We start from the raw sequence: 20237 nt of genomic DNA, 5'->3' as shown, positions 1-20237 counted from the left end.
TGTTGCAGCTTTGGCCAGTGGGAGCTATTTCAAGCTTTCTCTTATCCTTATGATATATCCTCATCATTTTCTAAAACATTTCCTTATTTTCTGGAACATAACAAGATGTTCCAGGATCCTGTAGAACATTACCTGCCTCAGCCATAGATTCTTCCATTGCTCTGAGGAGTCCTTGGTCTTTTAGTGGAAAATGGTATTAGAAGCCAAGATCTGAGCACTGGGTGTATTCATTGCTACTGGGGTTTTTCTGCATCTAGTTCCTTTCAACAGACAGAGCTAGGAAATATATACATGTATATATACAAATACACGTGTATACTCATTTACATACATACACATATCTGCATAGATACATATACACATGGATGTGGGCACACATGCATGCATACACACATATAAATAGTTTGGAAATCATGAGCTCACACTGATACTTCCAGTTTGGAGCACACTCTCTTTATCACTACACAGTCTTTGTCCTGTGCTTCTGCACTAGCTAAAAAAAAAGATGCAAGCTAGAACCCAAAGTGACTTAGAGAATATTGCCTCTGCTCTACTTGTGATAGCTTTACATCTTTTGTTTAAAATTTCACCCCCAATTCTGGGGGCAAGATTATGTGTCCTTGACTCAATTTTGTCTTGGATTCTTATCTGAGCTCCTCTTCTTACAAGACTGTAGTGGGGGCTTGTGAGGGACAGGGCCTCGATTTTCTCCTGGAATTTAGAATTTGTGACTACCATCTGTCTTAGATACTTGGAAGTCATTCACATAAAATACATCAAATCCTAAGATAGCAGCTAGTATGTCCACCATAGGCAACTCCTGTTCTGAGAGGCTGACAAAGAAAAGTGAAGGTATGTGGGCAAAGCCTCTTCTGGGTGGGGATACAAGAATGGTGATGGAAAAGGAGGATGAGGTCCCCCAAATCTTTAGATATTGAAATGTGGGGGGAACATACAGTCCCCAGAGATGGTCACAAGGTGGCTCAGTGACCCTGTTCCCTGATGCTCCAGATCTCCCTAGGAGGAAGGAAGGAAGTACGTTCAAGAGCAGGCAGTCACTGAACATTACGGCAGCCCCCAGCCCATCTATGCAAGCCCACAACAGAACGTAGAACTAAATGCAATGAACCAGCCTCTAGAGTGATGACCTGGCCCCATGGACTCTACCCAGGTGCAACACAGGCCTTTAGAGGAGGCCTGCTTGCTAGTACTCGTTGGCTTTGACTTTCCTTTATGGCAGTTGTGCTCAGGCAGAAGTATATGATGGCCCTGGAACCAGACAGAACCGAGTTCTAGTCCTAGCTCTGCTGTTATTAGTGTGTAGCCTTGGATTGTAATAACTTCCCTGGGCCTCAGGTTCTTCACTTATAGAATAAAAAGAGTGTAAGACTGTTATGTGAATTTGAGGTAATAAAATTCTACACGGCATGTAGTTAGGTCTTAGATAAATATAGACTTTCTTAAGAACAATGAAGAGGTAATAATACCTTATGTAGATCCTTAGGTATGTCCCTAAGCAAAATAGTCTGAGGTGCCTTGCAGAAGGGCCTGATATCACAAGAGAACGGAAAGGGGCCAAATGCATGCCATTTTTTTTAAGGTTATCTCCAAGTGTGGATTGGCTAATAAGACTGTTTTCTATGTGCATCAGCCAGAATTTTACAGCAACGTAATGGTTTGGATTAATGTCCTTTGTTATTGAATTTTTAGCTGCTTTCATAACTGAAAACATACCAGCTCTTGGGCCATTGTTATCTTGAGAACACCTGCAACATTGCATTTCCTTTGGAAATTAAATGGTCAGATATGGTGCGGCCAAGGGCTGAAACTAAATACAAGTAGTCCCTTGCCAAGGTATTCTCTACCTGGGCCTGCTGTCCTCACAGGCAGCATTGTCCCTCAAAGAGTACGCATTCCTCTAGTTTCCCCTGCCCAGGACTGCATGTTCACATACCACTCAGCATGGCTGAATTCCACCACTACCTGAGGATGATTGGCAGGTAAAATGTGACTTTTGTTCTTTCCCTACCCAGTAACACAAAGACCAGAGCCACTGATGGATGTTGCTATGACACGTTCACATGGGAGCACATATCTCCTAGCACTGCTATGCAGGAAGACCATGTCTTGAGCTTGCAGCCTCAAAGCCTCTCTGCTCTCCAAGCACTGTTGCCCTAACCCAGATGTCTTTTCAAGCCACGCAGAACAAGTACCTCTGTCACCCAAGTGTAAGGAGATGGGGGTGGAAGGGACCATCTGAACAGCAGAAAGCATGCCCCACCTAAAAGTCTTGATATTGAGTTATTTTTTAAACACTGTCCTGGCCAAAACAAATAAATCAGCTTGTTTGTGACCCCTGCCTTTACCTGATGATGATGATGATAAGGAGGAGGAGGAGGGGGAGGGGGGAAGGGGAGGAGAAGAAGGAGACGGAGGAGAAGGCGAAGGAGAAGAAGATGTGACAGAGAAGCAAGAGTTGGGGTCCTGCTCTTGGATCTGCCACCAATAGACTCTGAGAACTTTGGAAGTCACTTGCCTTCTCTGGGCCAAGTTTCCTCTTCAATAAGAAGAGGATGTGAATATGAAGGTTTTCCAGCATTTCTTGAAGCTCAGATTCCAAACTGGTCCCAGTCTACCCCTCCCGTCTCTGCTCTTACCTAGAGGCTGACCCAGGTTTGGGGGGACCTGAAGCTTATACAATTTGAGGGGCCTTCTTTAAGAATAATAATACAAAATTATAACACAGAAATAGGGCAACTTGAATATTTAAAATGAGAAAAAAATCACAAAAATACCAATTTTCAAAACCGACACATACCAGAAATCCCACACACACAAAAAAACAAAACAGGAAAAAACAATGTAAGATTTGTTTTCATTATCTGTTTGACAAACCTCTATACATGCTTATATTCTACATTTTTGGCTGCCTAATCTTTGACTGTCTCTTCTTATGACAAAATTCTGTAATAGCCTTTTATATAGAGAGACTAGAAAGATAATTCAGTTTTCTCTATAACATAGTTGATCAAAATTTATTTATTGATCATAAATTTATTTATTATTAATGTGACTTGGAAAATTTCTTTCACCTTCACGACTTATTATCAGCAATATCATTTCATTTTTAGGACTTTTGTCAAATTCGGAGAAATCCTCTATCGAGTGTCTTTCATGTGTGAGCTGTATGATTTCAAGCATTTATGTTTCCTTGGGCAGAGACTACTCTGAAATGCTCTTTAAATTGATGTCTCTCATTACCCAAGGCTGTGGGAGGGCCTCTGCTCTTATCACTTCACACCAGGTAGCCTCTAGCTCCACCCTCACACACATGGAACTTTTCACGGGTCCCTGGCACAGGGCAACCTTCCACAAGTCTGTGGCTTTGCAAATGCTGATCCCTCACTTTGACTTGCCCTTCCTCTCCTCTCCCCTATCACCCTTCTTCAAGGTGCAGGCAGACTCAGCCACCCCTCCTGTGTGATTTCCTTGCCTTTGGCTCACACCACAAGAAGAGAATCCTTCCCGTGGTGCTTTAGTCCTCTGCTCATTTGTCTGCCTTCCCACTAGACTCAGATTCCCTTGAGGGAAGGCAGTGGATCTCTCCGTCTGCCTAACATAAGGCCTAGCTCAAAAAAGATGCTCAGTAAGTGTGTCACAAATAGAAATTGCTACACAACACAGATTCCAAGAAGTGTGACAATTCTTAACCTTTCTAAAACAAACCTTGTTCTGCTGTGATTTCTCAATTGTCAATTGATGATAAAAACAGCATAGTCACTTATTGCGGCATCTTCCGCCTTCCTTGGGCTCCAGGCTGTCCATGAAAATGGGGGGCTCACTCTCGGCCATTCGTCAGCATTGCTTACCCTGGACACAGCTTCTTCTGCTCCTCTAGGAGGGTGAGGGAGCTGTCATCCTGTCTACTCGCCTTTGGCTCACCCTCAGGGATCCCTTTCCCCTTGCTTTCAAGGTTGCAGCATTTGGGGGTAACCCCCTAAATCACCTAGGTGGCCATCCTCCTTCTGAGGTGTTATCACCTCTGGAAGGTGCAAATGTGAGCAGGGGACAGGCCTACGCCAAAGGCAGAATATTTCAGACTCATTTCCTTCAAGTGCCTAGAAATATACCCAAAAGGATTAAGTAAAGAAGTCATCAAATATGTGTATCCCCACCAGCCTCAGAGGAAAAAGGAAATAAGAAAAGAAAGAAGGAGGAGGGGAGGCAAGGGGAGGGGAAAGGACAGGAGAAGAAAAGACTTTCCTGGGCAAAGAAGTCGGAACTCGAGAACACAGGAATCTGGTTGTCTTTCTTCTATGGGTGACGGATACAATTACTTCTTCATCCTCTTTCTAATGAGTCTGCTCAAGCAAGAAAATAATAATAATAATAAAGTAAGGCACAGGTTAATTTCTACATTAACTTATTAATACATTAGCCTGCCACAAACGTTTATTGAATGAATCAATCAGTGAATGAGTTCTCACGGTTACTTCATTATCATGAATCTTTTTTTTTAAAAAACTACATAAATATCAGCCAGGGAAATATAAACAGTGTCCCTTCTCTGTACACCTATGTAATTATATAGGTAAGAACAATGATTAGAAGCGATTCCCTTACTACACTGGGAAAATAGGCAAGACTTGTTCATTTCAGGCACAATGATGGAGTTTCCTCCCCTGCTTCAGAAAACGGCTTTAGGTTTATTCTGTATTTTATAGAAAGTGGTTATGGCAAGTGAGACCTTGCATTTGGCTTCTGCTGGCAAACTTCACACTGCAGCTGTATTACACTGGGGAAAAAAAAATAAAGCAAAGCCATTTTTCCCTTAATCAGAACTTCTTTAAGAGAGGCTGGATTACAATGCCTTAACATCCTGTATCAAAAGGCAATAACAGATTTCCAGAGCAAAGTGCACTGCTGATCTAATGTATTTCTTCCAAGTAAAACTGATATTTGTAGTCTAAGAAGAAATGGAGACTTCACTTCCTCACATCATCTGGTCATTAACTTATGTAGTAAAATGGCCCACCAAGCTCTTTTCTAGTTAGCAGGACTCCTTTCCTTCCCTTCCCCCATCCTCCTTTCTATAACCAGTGGCAAATTACCAGTATTGATAAACCGTAAGAAAATAAAATGAGACAATTTTATTGACAGCTAAATGAAGTAATGCCTGGGTTGTGTTGGTTTTCAGCAATTGATCTTTTTGTATTCATTAAAACTCTGCAAGCAGCATGTGTTAAATTTTTGATATATGCAGTGTGCACTGAAATCTTTATCTACATTAACCGAGACACCAATTTCCACCCCTGTTGCACCCTAATAGGCTGATTTATTGTGGTTTCCGAAGGCTTATTAATGAAAGAGCTTGGAGTTTTTTAGTGGCCTTAATCAATTTCATTTTTGGATGCGGCAGAACTTGTCAAGGTCCATGCCTCCCGCTTCCTCTATTGTCAGCGTGGATGGAGAGTGTGAGCTCTCGTGTTGCATACAGCAGTCAGGTGCTTGACAGACTGACGGGTAAGCTGGGGACTACTTGGACATCCGCACAAACTCAGAGTAGAATGACAAAGAAATGCCACGGGATTCCCCAACTGTCTCCAAGGGGAAGAAATGCCGATTAAAAGTTTTTACCAAAATCAATAAATACAAATTTAAAAAACCCCAAAAAGCTGACAGTAAGCACCAATCTAGTGGCAATGTTCATTCTCCACCATTATTAGCAAGTTTTTGGCCCACTTTGATGGTTTCTAATTATCTTACTCCCCTGTTTGAATTTAAGCTTCTGGTGAGTCGGGGGACTCACCCCGAGAGGGACAGCAATCTAGTTTGTTCGCTGATGTATCCTAAGCACTTAGAATAGAGTCTGAGCTCATTAATATTATCAATGGATAGGCTTCCACACAACATGAGGAAAAGAGAAGTATTCATTAAATGAGTTTTTTTTTTTTTTTTTTAAGAAATTCACGTTCTTTTATTTATTTATTTATTTTTTTATGACTGTGTTGAGTCTTCGTTTCTGTGCGAGGGCTCTCTCCAGTTGCAGCAAGTGGGGACCACTCTTCATCGCGGTGCGCGGGCCTCTCACCATCGCGGCCTCTTTTGTTGCGGAGCACAGGCTCCAGACGCGCAGGCTCAGTAATTGTGGCTCACGGGCCCAGTTGCTCCGTGGCATGTGGGATCTTCCCAGACCAGGGCTCGAACCCGTGTCCCCTGCATTGGCAGGCAGATTCTCAACCACTGCGCCACCAGGGAAGCCCTAAATGAGTATTTTTTTAAACCAATGTTTGTTACCATTAGTGTCATGGGATCTTTGAGAATCTAGTGAAAGCTATGATCTCTCTCTCTCCAGAAATATGCTTAGCTGTTCATGAACGCTTAATTTTCCATACACTTTCAGACTTCCCTAAAATCCCATAGGCAGACCTCAGAGTAAGACACACTCTGGTCCACACAGTGCCAAGAAGCAAGAGTGTTTAATTACTGGAGTTGGGGGGAACCGGCAGGGGATACACAGAGGCTGGGAGAGAAGGAACTGATCCAATTGGATCAGATGAGCCTTTGCTTACTGCTCCTAGAGATCCAAACTCAGTCAGCCAAGCAAACCATCCAAGAATTAATTTGATATACTAATCATTCTTAACAGCCCAGAAAATATTAAAGGGATAATGAGCAAATTTGTTAAAAGCCACATAAAAATTGTCCTCCTTTCTCTTCCAGATTTGTTAGTTGATGTGTTTCCTAGGGTGACCGAGTTACAGAGTTCTTCTTTAGTGTACCTTCCTCCTTATGGAGGGAGTTCAGAATATTCAAGAGCAGATCTTCCTATTCTGAAGCTGAGTGATCCCAGAATTAAATTATCCCATAATTTTGCCATCTTGGAATAGAATCCCAAAGACCTCTGAACACTCAGCTGAGTTTGAGGAATCACAGGAGGAATCAGCAGCTGTCCTGCCTGTCGGATGAAGACACTGCTGCAGAATTTGACAAATTTGGCCTATTTACATTGCTCTTGTTATTTTCAAGGCATTTCTCAGCGACTCCATCAATTGATCAGATCTATTGATTCCTGTACAAACATTGATGTTAGCATTTCCATATCACATACTGTATTAAGTTAGGTTTATTTTTGGTATATAGTTTCAGGTCCAAGAAGCCTGAAAGATGGCATACTACCCCACACAGCACTCTTAGATGACTATTGTCATGTTTCATCTTGTACCAGGAAAATCTGATAGAGAGCCAAAAGTTTTCATCAGGATTATAAGACAGTCTATAATGAAATCCTGATACTATGGCAGAATTCCAACAACAAATATACTGATCACAAATTTAGGAGAAAAGTTAATTTAGAAATTAACACAAAAAAACTGGTGTTAATATCTCAGATGTGGTAAAATTTGAAGTAAAATATGCCAAAATATCACAGATCAAATATGTGGAGAATTAAGCTCAAGGATATGGTCATTCTTGTGTTTCTGTGTCTGGAATATAAGGAAAGTGAAGTGGACTAGAAATGCCCCCTCCCCCCAAAATTAACACATTCTTTAGGAGGCTCTGAATATTACTTTCATAACAAGAGAGAGTTTTTCATAGTCAGGCAAATGAGGTTGTAAGCTTTAGCTTTACCACTAATTGGCTGGGTAACCTCAGGCTAGTTGTCTAATTACTTGGGCCTTTGGTTTCCTTACCTTTACAAGGATAATAATAGTTACCTTTAAGGCAGTTGGAAGGATTAAGCAGTATTATGTCTATAAGGCATTTAGGGCAGGGCCCAGGAGGGCCAAATATGTATTCAAGAAACAGAAGTTGCCCTCTTGCAATCATCAAGGGACCAAGGAAGAAATCAATAGGAGAAGCTAAAGGAGACCACAGGGCAGGTCAGAGGGACAGACAGGACACTGGTGGACTGTCCAGTCCTTAAAATCAATCAACTGTTAGCAAAAAATACAGAGATTTGTCTTTTAAGGCTGGCTCTTTTGAGGTACTGAGGAGAGGAGCAAATGTGGCTTCTAGATAGAGATGAGGGTGGCAGCAGGGAATACGGCAGCCTGAATTTATGACAGAAGAGGCTAAACAATTGACAGAAACTTCAAAATTAAAATAAAAACAAGGTCCTACTTGTTTGGCAATAATAAAATTTAGATAAGTCATTTTAGAAGGAAAGACAAATACTATCAAAGCCAACAAAGCCAACAATATGTGTTCTCAGAAGGACAAACACTGCAGGAAATGCTTACAGTGAATGAAAATACATCCAATTCACAACAAAAGAAACAACGTGGGCTCAAAGCCAGAAACTATTCTTGGACTGAATTTTTTTATGACACTAAATTTAACCAACTGGAATTCTTTTTTAAAATAGCATTCTATTCAACCTTTTCAAATGAAGAATTTGCATTTAATGGGAAATGTGCACTTTATCACAGGGATGGAGTTCCCAGTCCCCGGCTTAGTTACTGTTGAAGAAGTAAGACCCACGTTGCAGTGAATATTTCCCAGGCATGAGTGACTGGGGCATGCACAGGTTGAAAAGCAGGAATATTGCTTCTTCCAACAAGAAATGCCCCATGGTGAAGCTTCTTTGAAGGGAGGCAACTAATCTTGTCTATGAGGATGAAACACGTCAAAAGAAAAGGCATAGTGTAGAATAAATGAGTGGTACAATTAACACTATTGTTAAAGAAGGACCTAGTTATTAAGGGATAACAGAGTCAGCAGCAAGTTTAAGCAATGAAATAATGTGCCATGGGCGTTTTCTCAAATTCTTGCTTACTTCAGGAAATTATGATGGGCTAATCAAAGAGCACCATGATCCTATAATAGTCAGAGAGCATAAAGGGGGTACTGTGGGACAAAAGAACCCAAATAATTCATTTCTAACACAATAGCTAACTCAGTTGCTAAGAGTATTGGCAGGTTAATTAAGAAATCTGTTAGCAACGATGCTGGCACATTTTCATTTCCAGAAGATACTGCTCGTTAACACATGAGCACAACTTCTGGCTGTTGAATAGTGACAAGTCTTTGCAGAAGGGAGGATGTAGGGATGTCTTCTTAGCTCACAGAGAGACAAGTCTCCCCTTGCTCTCCCTACCCATCATATTCTTATACTAACAAGACAGTAGCCCTGTCACTACTTATATCTATTGTCTATCTATGAAGAGATCAGATGGAGAACTCAGATTCCCACACTTCATGGATATTAATTTATTCTACTCCTTTTCCTTTAGGGAGCTAAAAAAGAAAGCTACTGCCTGTAAAATATTCATAAAATGTATGCTATATCATTGTGGAAGCTTTTGACTGCGAGAAAGAGAAAGCTGCAACTTAAACAACAAAGAATTTACTGATTTTGTCAAATGTAAGACACCGATTATAACACACACCATCATTTTATGAACCACTAAGAAAGAAAGAAAGAAGGAAAAAAAAAAAAACACTGCTAGTTAGCATTGACACAATCCTTTCTAATGACTTAAAATTTTTATTTTATACCTATTGAAAGAGAATTGTAAAACTTATATAACATATATTTTATCATATCTCACATAGACAATATATGTTATACATCAGAAATATATGTATATATACAACCATAAATCATATAGTTCACATTCTTAAAACATTTTCACATTCAGAGTTTGAATCTTCTGAATTGCTTTATAAAGTCAGAGCCATCAATATCCATATTTTTTCTACCCAATATTATCCTCTGTTACATCAAAAGTGTTGTTGATGTAGCACTTTTTAAAAGACTATTCCACTATTGCCTCTTGAAATTTCTTCCAAGCACTGATACTCATTAAGGAAGTTTCAGTGGTGATGCTTACTTTTATATTTCCAGAAGATGTCAATGGAAGGTGTTCAGACAGAGAACAAGATCCCTAACTTGAACATCCTTCAATGGTTTGTTGACTGAACTGTCAAGGGGCTGCAGCTGTCAGTCATGTCACTGGGAATAATGATCAAATTGACACATGCACAGGCAATGACAACTATGTCAGGACCACCCCTGGCCAGCAGTGATTGTAAGATATTATCATGGCAAAATACATTCTGATTTTAGAGATGTTGAACTATGAAAAGAAAGTGTAACGTAGAATCAACAAAATACATTATCTTACTTAACAAGAACTCTGAAGATATGATGGCTCTAGGGCGGGTTAATTCGGTGGCTCAATGATGTCATCAGGGACCCAAGTTCTTTTCACCTTTCCACTCAGCCATCCTCAGCATAGTATCTTGTGCTCAGTTCACTGCCTTCATGGACCCAGGTGATGTTAGAGTTTCAGAAGTCATGCAAACCTCACGTCCAGAGGAGGAAGAAGAGGTGTTTGCTCCTAAGTGTCTCTGTGTATCAGTAAGCAAACAATCCCTTTGGAGAATAGTCCGGTCACGCAGGAAGAAGGAAATGAATGAACACCATTGTTTAGCTCTATCCTATAGTTACTTTGCAGGAATCGGGCCTAATGTTAACAGATTTTCCAGTTTGTCAAACAGTATCAGAAAGCTGGATTTTTTTCTGTGGAATACTCTGATTTTTAAAATATATCTCCAATCCATCAGTTTCTATACCATACCACCTTGCTCACATATAGCATGGAAGCTAAAAGAAATTCAGTCTGACAGTGTTCTACAGACACCGAGGTTCAGGGGAAAAACTGAACTACAGCTTGTGCAGCAATTCTGGAAAGGTAGTCTGCATCTAGTTAATGCATCTGAAGGATCATGTACTGCCAGCAGAGATGGCACAAATGAGACATGGGTGGCCTCCACCCAGGAGAAACAGGACTCATATGGCTGGATCTGAACCTTTACCAACAGGCAGGGTGCTCTGAGGTGGTTCACCTAATGAAGGTCCCTTGAGGCTTCCCTTAGAAGTTCTAACTTGGCAAGGAGCCTCTGATGGCACCACAAGAAACACTAGGTGTCATTCCAGCAGATGATTCAGACCCCAAGCCTTACTTCAACTTGGCGGCCACTCTCCCACCCACTCCCTTCAATCCCATGGCATCCAGCCAGCCTTCCCTGAGCAATGCTCATACCCAGGCCTCTGTACTAGGCCCCATCCTCATCTACTTGTCACTTCCTGGCTCCAATCCCTTTCACTTGGACTTTCACTTGCTTTTAATTTATTTGGGACAACAGTTGCAAACTCAGCCTCCCATTTGCTTTAACCGTTCTATCATTCTAACTTCTCCTATAGTACTCAGGTTAGATATCTTAAGCTCTGCCACATCTGGGAAAAACTTGACAACTTGCATATGCAAAAATGAGCAGCTGCGGGTTTATGGCCTAAACAGCCAGGGTTCTCAGAAGTGTGAGTGGCAGAAAGAAAAATATCCTTCCTCAAGCATGATTTATTTCCTTCCTTCCTCCCTCACCCCTCCCTTCCTCCCTCACTCCTCCCTTCCTCCTTCCTCCTTCCCATCTTCACTAACTTTATTTCTTCCTTCATCTCCTTCTTCCAAGGAATTTTTATATTTTAAAGTATACAGGAAATGTAGGCTTATCTAAAAAATAAATAAGAGTGAAAACCAAAATCACTCATGTTTCCACCACCATAAAAACATCACTGTGAACATTTTAGTGTACTCCCTCCCAGTTTTTTGTATTTCCAGTTTTATTATTATTGAGTTTTTTAAGTTTGGTGGCTCTGTTTATTTTGTAAGGTTAAAATCATCAAGTAGTTTTCTTACATACATACCTATGAAAATTTAGCTGTAAAAATTATACCATTAATAATTAGATATAGCATTTAATTAAAGCAGCAATATATATTCTGCCCTTCTAGACTATAATAAAAGGCAGAAACACTTTTAATCATTTTTTTATACCCTCCCAGTTCTTTTAACATAGTAGACACTCAACAGAAATATACTGAAGGTGAATATTCCGAAGTCTAAAAAACCTAATATAATTAAGCAAATTCCTTTTTCACTAATTTTGAATACTGCATAGTGTTGCTTAACCTAAATTAGATCTCTCATCTGCTCAGGTTTGAGTAGAAGACTCCATTTCACCCTAAAAGTATTTTATTTTTCTGTAAATTAGAACACCATCTGGGGGCATTGACAGAGCTCCAAGATTCCAGCCCCTTTACAAGTGTCAAAGCAGAACCTGGCATATAGTAGGTGCTTAAAACATGTTTGTCTTGGCAGCTGTCTGTTGCTACAGACTGTTACTTCCCTAGACAAGAATATCTTGATTTTGAAGTGTCTTTAGGAATCTGTGTTCTTGCTACTTAATTACTCAGATTCTCCCTAACTCCCAGTGTGAAAAATAAAGGTGACTTTTGAATCCATGTTTGCAGTATTTTCTAGCAACAGAATAAACTCCCAAAGCAAGAGCAAATAAATTTATCTTCTCGAAAAAAAAAAAGGGGAAGACATCCTCCCAACACACACGCACATACACATACTCGCTCCTTGCGAGAGATATTGTCATATCCTGAGTGTTTACATTCCATTTCTCATGTTGAAATAACCACTGAAAATAAACTGTTTCAAACACTGCTTAGTGTTGCAAAACCAAGTTTTCTAGAACTCATTTTTTAAAAATTCATCTAAATGGAAATTAATTCTATTTTTAAAAGAAATTAAAATCATTTTTACCCCAGCTTCCTTGTTTGGATTTTCTTGAGAGTTCTTAGTTTCGGAACTAGACACCTTTATAGATTTTTCCCTATATCTCTTATTTTACATATAACTAAATTCCCTCATATAGATAATGCCAATCAGTAATCAAGAGATTAGTAGATTGGGCTCGGAATGCCACCCCTCTTCCTTGTTCTCATCTTCATGGACTGTTTGCTAGTTTGTTTAGCTACTGGGTACTCTCTCCATTAAAATGTACTGGCAGACGAAAACAACTTTGCTACATCTGACAAGGCAGTAACGTGCATTTATTTGATCTGCTAATCCCAAAGCTAATACTTGAGGGTAGTGGGTTTTTAATCAAATCTTCAGTATGCGTAGTAGCCAGCCCAGTGCCTGCAATCCTTTCTGAGTCATAGAGGGCAGCTTTGGTTTGCAGCTACTGTCGTATTTCATGGAACCATAGAATTTTAGAGCTGGAAGGGACCTTAGATTATTTGTGACTTGACCTCCTAGCCACTTTAAAACCATTGCTTGAAAAACATTGCTCTCTGTAACTTTTCTGTTGTTAAACTCTTATGCTCTTTAAAAGAAATAATACATCTGTTCTAGATACTTTTATGGGACTGCTTGTTAAAGGGTTGTTTGGTGGAGTCCTTTTACGCTCATGAAGTTTGGGTGACTTTTAGAGCCTTTTGAAAAACACTGATAAAAAAATTATTTTCAAGTGAGGACACTTAGAAGAAAGAAAGAAGGACAGGAAACCAACCTTTGTTGCAAGACCAATGGGTGCCAGGTGACCCACTTACATCATCTCTTTTGGTACTTGTCTTCAAAGATAGCTATTGTCTCCATTTTACAGATGAAAAAACTGAGATCCAATGAGTTTAAAAGTAACTTGCTCAATGTCTCAGAGTTACTGAGTGACAAAGCTAGGATTTAAACTCATGTCTATCAGGCTCCATTTAGGGCCAATGTTCTGTTTATTATACCCAACTGTTTCCCTTGACTTTTATTCAAATATCTAAATAGAAAAGCACTCCTGAGCCTCCACATGGCTACATGGACATAGTAGACACTTACCCTCAGGTGAATCTTCAAAGTAGTTTGCTCAAAAATCTCTAGGAAAGGGGCTTATTTTCTTCTGTTTGGCTGTGTGATAATTATAAGTGAATGTGCTTTGTACAAAGGTTCCTTTATATCAGATAGCAACATTTACTCCTTTCAAAGCTGTCTAATGATCTTGCTGTTGAAGACTCTACCTGCAAATTCTAGGAGTACAAGGAACAAGGTTGACTGAGGGCAGGATGCTGAGTTGGCAAAGAGATTCCCTGCTGGTAGGCAGGTTGATGGCTGGAGGGGTTTCGGGCCACCCAAAACACAGAAACAGGTTTTTCCTTAAGGTTCAAGATGACTCTGAAATCAGCTCTGCCAATGCAGTCTGGACATTCCTCAGCTCCAATTTACATAGAGGACAAAACGAAAGAGTGACACTCTCCCCTCCAGCCCCTGGAATTCCCCCAGAATCCAGAAACAAATAATAAATAGCCCTCAAACTGACACAACCAAAACTCAAGGTTAGGTGCAGAAGGCTGCTCGGGAAATGTAAAGAGAAATCAGCCCAGATGTTGAAAATAACATAGCTGGTCTCCAAGGTGATATTGAAAATCAAAAGTTAGTAGTAGGGCTTCCCTGGTGGCGCAGTGGTTGAGAGGCTGCCTGCCAATGCAGGGGACACGGGTTCAAGTCCTGGTCTGGGAAGATCCCACATTCCGCGGAGCAACTAAGCCTGTGCGCCACAACTACTGAGCCTGCGCGTCTGGAGCCTGTGCTCCGCAACAAGAGAGGCCGCGACAGTGAGAGGCCCGTGCACCGCGATGAGGAGTGGCCCCCACTTGCCACAACTAAAGAAAGCCCTCGCACAGAAACGAAGACCCAACACAGCCATAAATTAAATAAATAAATAAATAAATAAAATTTAAAAAAATAATAAAAAGTTAGTAGTAAAGTTGATGTCAATGAATATGGATTCTGTCCCAGTATTCTTTGTCAGGCACTTCATCTCAATATTTCTTTAAGCTTCCTGCTCTACTGAGACAAAATCACACCTCATGGCTCTTAACAGCATGGTTCTTAACAGCAAGGGCTCTGCAATACTCACAACTGATTGTGCTCTATCAGTGAAAAATGATTGTAGCTACCAAGAAAGGGGCCTCTTGTTTAATTATCTTTTTATTCATAGGCACCTCCCTTCTCTGCCCTATTCAACAGCTCGGCTCTCCTCAAGCTGCCTCTTCCTGGGCTAAGTGCCTGACTATGTGACCATGCCAAAGCCTCATCTATTTCTTTCTTGCTATCTCGGGTCCCCATTTCTTTGCCCACACGCCAGTTTAGTTCTGCTTGTCTCCTAGGAAGAGGAATCTCTGATGTTCTCACCCTGTAAGAGGGTTCAGTAAACACACGATTTCTACTTCTGGGATTCAGCGCTCACTGTCTCTGCAAGGGTTATCCTCTTTTACTTAGATGGGTAACTTAGTTTCCTTAGGATTACTTACTTTATTTTTCTTTCATCCTTTTAATTGCTTTTTCAATACATCCAGCCCAAGTCAGATCATGTTATTAAAGAACGTGGGGGGCTTCCCTGGTGGCGCAGTGGTTGAGAGTCTGCCTGCCAATTCAGGGGACACGGGTTCGAGCCCTTGTCTGGGAAGATCCCACGTGCCGCGGAGCAGCTGGGCCCGTGAGCCACAATTACTGAGCCTGCGCGTCTGGAGCCTGTGCTCCGCAACAAGAGAGGCCGCGACAGTGAGAGACCCGCGCACCGCGATGAAGAGTGGCCCCCACTTGCCACAACTAGAGAAAGCCCTCGCAAAGAAACGAAGACCCAACACAGACATAAATAAATAAATAAATAAATAAATAAATAAATAAATAACAAATACTTAAAAAAAAAAAAAAGAACGTGGGATATGGAGCAGATAAGCAGCAATTTATTTTTCTCACCCTTTGTAAATGTGTCTTTTTTTTTTTTAACATCTTTATTGGAGTATAATTGTTTTACAATGGTGTGTTACTTTCTGCTGTATAAGAAACTGAATAAGCTATACATATACATACATCCCCATATCTCCTCCCTCTTGCGTCTGCCTCCCACCCTCCCTATCCCACCCCTCTAGGTGGACACAAAGCACCGAGCTGATCTCCCTGTACTATGCGGCTGCTTCTGACTAGCTATTTTATATTTGGTAGAGTATATATGTCCATGCTACTCTCTCACTTCATCCCAGCTTACCCTTCCCCCTCCTCGTGTCCTCAAGTCCATTCTCTATGTGTCTGCATCTTTATTCCTGTCCTGCCCCTAGGTTCTTCAGAACCTTTTTTTTTTTTATATTCCATATATATGTGTTAGCATACAGTATTTGTTTTTCTCTTTCTGACTTACTTCACTCTGTACAATAATCTCTAGGTCCATCCATCTCACTACAAATAACTCAATTTTGTTTCTTTTTCTGGCTGAGTAATATTCCATTGTATATATGTGCCACATCTTCTTTATCCATTCATCTGTCAACGGACACTTAGGTTGCTTCCATATCCTGGCTATTGTAAATAGAGCTGCAATGAACATTGTGGTACGTGTCTCTTTTTGAATTATGGTTTTCTCAGGGTATATGCCCAGTAGTAGTATTCCTGGGTCATATGGTAGTTCTTTTTTTAGTTTTTTAAGGAACCTCCATACTGTTCTCCATAGTGGCTGTATCAATTTACATTCCCACCAACAGTGCAAGAGGGTTCCCTTTTCTCCACACCCTCTCCAGCATTTATTGTTTGTAGATTTTTTGATGATGGCCATTCTTGTAAATGTGTCTTGTTGATGGTTTTCGCTCAGTGACCCGAATAATAAGTGTTCCTGTTATGTGGTGGCTGAAACAAGCAGAGAAGGTTCTTGTCTAGGTAAACCATGGACCCCACACAGAAGCAGTCACAGTCTTCATCAGGCAGAGTCAGCTTATGTTTTTATTTGACTACAGATGATAAAGTAAAGAAAATCAAGTAAAACTATAAAGGATGCCAGACAAGAAAAACCACTAATTAGGGAAAGGGAGAGAATTTCTTTCTAAACGTGCTCATTAAACTATTTTGACTTTGAAATGGAAACAGAATACTAAAATATGGAAATATTCACATTTGTGGTTTTATTAGGGCATATTTAGATTTTTCAAACCTAGGCTCTTTTTTGAAAGTTCTTGACTCAGCAAAATACGGATGCATTTGACCAACCACTTTTTCTTCCTCCAATTTAAACCCATTTGTATTCCAAGAGAAATTTAATCTGTACATTTATGATTCATTTGTGCTTAACTTGTCAAAATGTTAAGAGCTTGAAATAAAAGAAGCCTTTGGATTCTGATGCTTATATAGTTTTTATCCTTAGAATCAGAAAGCCACGCCTTTGCAGAGAATCAACAATCTGATACCCTATAGGCAAAGGCATCAGATATGAGAAATTGCAGGGCTCAAGCAGATAACAGATATAATGCTGTTACTTTGAATTTTAATATACAGACATACATATATAAGTAACACAAGTAAGCCTTAAGCTTAACTTTCTTTAAGCAAATCATATAATTTAAGTGGTGATTTATTTTAAATTAAGTTTCTAATTATTCCTTTCCTTGCAGGGTCACTATGCAATGTTGTTTATGTTGTGTACTGCACAAGCCTGGGAAGCTCCATTCTCAAAAACAGCACAAACCTTCACAGTGAATCTGTTTCCTTGTATTCTTAAATTTTGTTTTTCTTTTCTCAACTCAAAATTCAGGCAAGAGCATCACCTAGAAATATCACCAAGCTGCAATATCTTTATTGACTAGACCAAAAATTCTATCTTGACTTGTCAAATTTGCAAGGACTTACAAGTGCTTCATGCATATTAACCTAAGATAGTTAGTGTCTGGTGAATTTATAATCAGGCTTTGGGTTTAACTCCATATTCAGTTAATTACATCTAGATATATGTCTTTGGAAAAGGTCTTTTACTTCTTGGAATCTCTGTGTCTTCAGACGAGAAATTGGGATAACTCTATCTACCTCAGAGAATGCCAGCTGTGTGGAACTAACAAATATACCATGATAGGGCACCTTGAAAGCTCAGTGTGAATGGCCCACAGGGTAAGTCAACATGGGTGGGGTCTCCTGTGATTGGAGCCATCAGGCAGAAGGGGAGAGTAGGCTGGAAGCTTTGGGAGATGGCCAATTGGTACAACCAAACTGGACTGGTAAGTGGTGGAACAGACACTGAGGGAGGTCAGAAGAAAGAGATCAAGAGCAGTGTGTGAAATGGGAGCTGTGAATGCTTAGGAAGTAAGGGCTCTCCTTTTACATGAGGCCTAGTCCAGCCTGTTGGGCGATGTATGACTCCTAAGAGGGCTGAATCCAGTAAGAGCTAAGGATATGATGCATTTAATGTACTCAGCACAGGGCCTGAACTTAGTAAGAGATGTTAGCCCTTTAGCCCTTTCTAGGGCATGGATTCACTTTACCATGGCAAAGAAAGAGCTACAAAGGACCTAACTCATAAATTCCCACTTGCCAAACAGTGGGCATTGGTTGGGTTTTTTGCTCTTTGCGCCATTGCTTCATTTTGGAATCTGCCTTTCCTCACTTCACGTGACTCTAGAGAGGTTCACAATCATAGGGTCCTGCACTGACAACTATAGAGGGAGACACATGATCCAAGCTGATCAGAGTCTGTCTGTAGATACAACCCAAACAGTGGCAATCAGAGTACTTTTTTGGAATTAATAGGATGCTGAGATAAAAAGGGCCTCTCTGCCTCTGAGATTGCAAGATGAAAGGAGCACCCAAACCAGACATTGTTGGGGGCCAAAACAAAGGAAAACAGAGTCAATAGATTTTTAAAAAAGAGTCAGATATCACCTGGATCCCACTGTGCCTGAAGCCCCAGACTTTGCAATTACATAGACAATTAGTTCTCTTCTTTTGCTGAAATTAATTTGAATTGAATTTCTATCCATTACAGCCAATAGACCTGACGGCTTTGTGGGGATTAACCCTGAGCATTAAACTTTGCCATAGAATATATAGGAAAGCATACTGTTTCCTCCTTTTCACTATAGATATTAATCTAAACTGTTTTCTAATTAAAATAATTAAAATCAAATTGGACTTCTGTTCTTGAATGAATGGATAGTTACTGGGATTTATTCTGATGTCCCCAGTGTAATAATCCTTCTGTCCTGTGGGAAGATGAGGACACTGGTGAAGACAACCACAGGCTGATGAGGGCATAGGCACTGACTGTGCCCAGAGTCTCCCAAGACAATCAAGGGAACATGCAGAGTTGAGAGTCAATCCTGTGACAGGGCAGCAGGTCCTCCCAAAGTCAATGAGAAAAGTAAGGGTCTAAATGACATGTCTTAATAAAGCAGGAAGCCGAGGCCTATATCTAGAGCCTGGGCATGGAGTCAGAAAATTAGGAAATCAACAGTCAGGGAGGTGGGGGGACCAGTAGATTCTGTAGGTAGAGCAGGAGAAGCCTGCGATAGAGCCGCATCATTGCTGGATCTATATGCTCGCCAGGGTATTGTATAGATTAGGGACAGTGGAGTTAAAAGGTCAGGGCAAGAGTAGATGTCTATGGGCTATACTATATTTTTAACTAGGGTATAATCACAGTCTAAACACAGAAAGAGAACAAATGGTTATAGGGAGTAAACATTCATCCATTTACTAATTTATTTATTAACATATCATTTCTATTCTAATCAATCATATATTGAGCATTTGGCATGTACATAGTGTGGTACTAGTGAAAGAGATGGAGAAAAACAAAAGAAATGGTCTTTGCCTTCTAAAAGCTACAGCCTAATTAGGGCTATCTTGACATGTGCACAGATAACTAGCATATAAAGCGGTGTGTGATGGTTAAATGTCATCCCAAAGGTTTGACCACAGCAAAGACTGTGAAATTCTTAGGGAGGTAGACATTATTCTCAGGTGATAAGAAGAGGCTTCTTAGAAGTGGGAGGATAAAGCTGGGCAGGTAGTCACTATAATGAAGGGAGCCACATGGGTCTGGAAAACAGACTGTGCTCTACTAATCTGGGCAAGGTCTTATTACTCTGAATCTCATTTTCCCTGCTTCATAATGGAAAACAATATTTCAAATACCCAGGGTTAGAGTCAAGATAAAATAAGTAGTTCTGGACTCCTACAGCATCACAGGGTCCCCACGCCCCAGAGTGACTCAAAAGGAGCAAAATGACCAGGAGCAACAAAAAGAGACCTTGTGAATGGGAATAAGGGACAACCCAGTAGCTGGTTGGGTAGGTGGGTCACTTCGCTTTTCAGTCTGGTAGGACTTATATGGTGCTGAGGACCGAACACCAAACCCCTCTCCAACATCCAAGAGCCCCATGCTGGAAATATATCCACAATTGTTCCTCAAGAGCTTAGCTATCACTCCAAGGAAAACGGGGTCAAAAACTCTGAATTAACTGAGACTAAGTTCTTGGCACTAGACAGGGGCCCAAAATAGGAATTAATCTATATTAGAATATGTGGAAAGTTATATCGCTTGGACAACGGGGTTCAGGAATTATAATTCACACC

This window comes from Balaenoptera musculus, chromosome 4 (genome assembly GCF_009873245.2).
Source record: "Balaenoptera musculus isolate JJ_BM4_2016_0621 chromosome 4, mBalMus1.pri.v3, whole genome shotgun sequence".
Classification (NCBI taxonomy): Eukaryota; Metazoa; Chordata; class Mammalia; order Artiodactyla; family Balaenopteridae; genus Balaenoptera; species Balaenoptera musculus.
Note: the sequence above shows the minus strand (reverse complement) of the source record.